Raw genomic sequence first — 2,511 nt, forward strand, 5'->3', positions numbered from 1 at the left:
TTCCTCAAACTCCTTTCTCTATCTTGATTCACTCCATTACTCATGATTCACCTTCCTTAATTTTCAAGTCTTTCAATCTTCTTTGATTCTTCATCAATTTTTTCGGCTCTTTATCAACTCTCTCTATTATCTATGGAAATTTGGGGGTTTTTTCTCTTTCTAACGGGAAAAAAATTATTTTTACCCAATTTTAGATTTTCATTGATTATCAATGGCAAGCAACAAATAATTTTAATTTCTCCTAATTTCTTCATATCAAACGGCTAATTTTTGAGAGGTCTATATAAAGGAGAAAACTTTCAAGAATCATCTACTTCCAACTCTCAAACGGGTTCATCCGAGTAAGTTGTGTTTTGATTCTGATTTTCAGCAATTATGTTTTATTTTCGAATTGACACTACTACAAAAATGCATAAAGAGACCCCCTAAAAAACACCTTAGAGACCACTTTAGAGGTGGTCTCTAGCTCAGTGGTCTCTCAAGGTAAAAGACCACTTATTATGGGTGGTTTTTTATATTGAAAGAAGAGACCACTTTTTTTAAATAAGTGGTTTTTTTATGTATTGTAGTAGGAAAAAATAAGAAGGATAAGGAACCACATAAAAAACAAATGTGGTCTCTTTCATCGTACTAAAAAACCACTTATTATTTATAGGTGGTCTCTTTATCTTTCTTAAAAAAATCACTTAGATGGAAAGGTGGTCTCTTTCGTCTTCCTAAGTACTAAATTTAATTTGATATAAGAGGCCATACATTAGAACAGATGGTGTCTTTGCCTCATTTTTTTTAACGACAAAATTCTAGCTTCTGGCTTTATTTAATTTACCTATAATTTTTTTTTGATATATATTTCCTACAAAATCGCGTGCCACTTGCATTGACAAAATTCGAATTATTATATAACTTGACAAAAATTTCATTGATGCAATACCATAATTCATTACAAAATAATATCGATATATGAAGATTCAAAAAATCAACTTCTCAAAAGATACCTAAAGCAGCCATTATTTCTTTTAACTCATATGCAGAGTAAATTAATCAACTCATTGTTCTAACTAATTACCTATCTAATCCTGCTTAGCACCTAATCAAAATCGACACTTTCTTTAGATTTCACTTCTTCCGCTTGTTTATATTCCTCCACGTATTTGATCCATAAGTCTCTCAACTCGTCAGGCTTGTTTTGAGGAAATTCAGTTGTAACTCCGCCAAAGTACTACAAAACATTAATAAATTTATTTAAAAATAATTTGATATGAAATATGTTGTTAATCATAAAAGTAAGTATTTTTGATAAGTATAAATCTTGGTTAACTTCAAGCACTAATAATAGATATGAGAAATAATCAAGTGAATGGTGTTTTGAAAGAATTGATACCTTATCAGGAATCACTTGTCGCCTTTTCTCTATAGTCTCGAGCATATATCGACGTATATAATATCCACAGTCCAGATATTCTTGGGATTGACGAGGACACTTGTTCATAAAGGTAATTGTACAATTACTCATATTACATATTAATTTTAATAAGTATCAATATAAATGCATCAAAATAATAAAAAATTAGAATAACATACCTCAGGTTTTTTCCACTTAATTGTCGGATTCTTTTTCACTTTCTTAATGTCCTTTCGATATACGAGACTAAATTTTATGATTCCCCTAAAATATTGTCAAGTAAAAATTAGATGATTACTTCAATATTATGAGTTAAATATATAATGTACTTTGTATACATACTCGTTTATGGTCCTTTGAGCAAACTCAGTAATATCATTTTCCGCCCCAGCAGGATCAAGCCAAAACACCACTCCATTCCACGGACTAATGACCGTTAGCATCCAATGTCAACTGCACATCCGTAAATGTTAGTGTGTGCATATCCAGTTAACATCTTCCCATCCTTTTAATAATTAATTTAATAATTCATACTTACTTCTCATGATAATGTGCAAAGAATAGTTGATTTACATTATTCCCTTCATTTTGGCCAAAGATACGAGCTAGATAGTCGAATTGCTCTTCTTTATTGGTTTGTGTCATAGGAGATAAATAATTTGAATCACAAAATCCATACATCCCACATACACCACCTTGTTTTCGCTCAACTATCTTGCACATTAATTTGGATATATATATATATAATAAGTTCTATATTATAATGAAATTAGGAAAGAACAACTAAAAACACAACTGAACTTAACTTACTTCATGAAAATGGACAAGTGAGTCACTCTGATCTTGAAAATAACATAAAAATTATTAAGTAGGGATTAAGAGTTCTCAACACACGGTTGTTTTGATTGAAGTAATAACATTATTAACATGACATACACGTTCATCTTTATTAAAAATCACAAGCATATATTTTTTATTATGATTAAAGTTTGACCGGTTCGTGGAATTTTGCAGATTTGGTTTCACAATGTACCCCATACAAGATTAGCATCAATTCTTAAGTCCATAAAAGAATATACATGTTTTTAGTTAAGCTTCTAGATAGACCA

At 30.2% G+C, this 2,511-nt stretch overlaps 1 long non-coding RNA gene across 1 annotated transcript; it reads right to left on the reverse strand.

The window, feature by feature from the left end:
- Positions 1 to 1,123: 1,123 nt before the first annotated feature.
- Positions 1,124 to 1,666, reverse strand: LOC130590571 (uncharacterized). The gene is made up of 3 exons (XR_008968421.1): positions 1,582 to 1,666; positions 1,382 to 1,480; positions 1,124 to 1,219 (listed from the first exon to the last, which is right to left on the reverse strand). It is a non-coding gene; the product is annotated as an uncharacterized LOC130590571 (long non-coding RNA).
- Positions 1,667 to 2,511: the final 845 nt, after the last annotated feature.

The sequence above is a fragment of the Beta vulgaris genome, chromosome 2 (genome assembly GCF_026745355.1).
Source record: "Beta vulgaris subsp. vulgaris cultivar EL10 chromosome 2, EL10.2, whole genome shotgun sequence".
Classification (NCBI taxonomy): Eukaryota; Viridiplantae; Streptophyta; class Magnoliopsida; order Caryophyllales; family Amaranthaceae; genus Beta; species Beta vulgaris.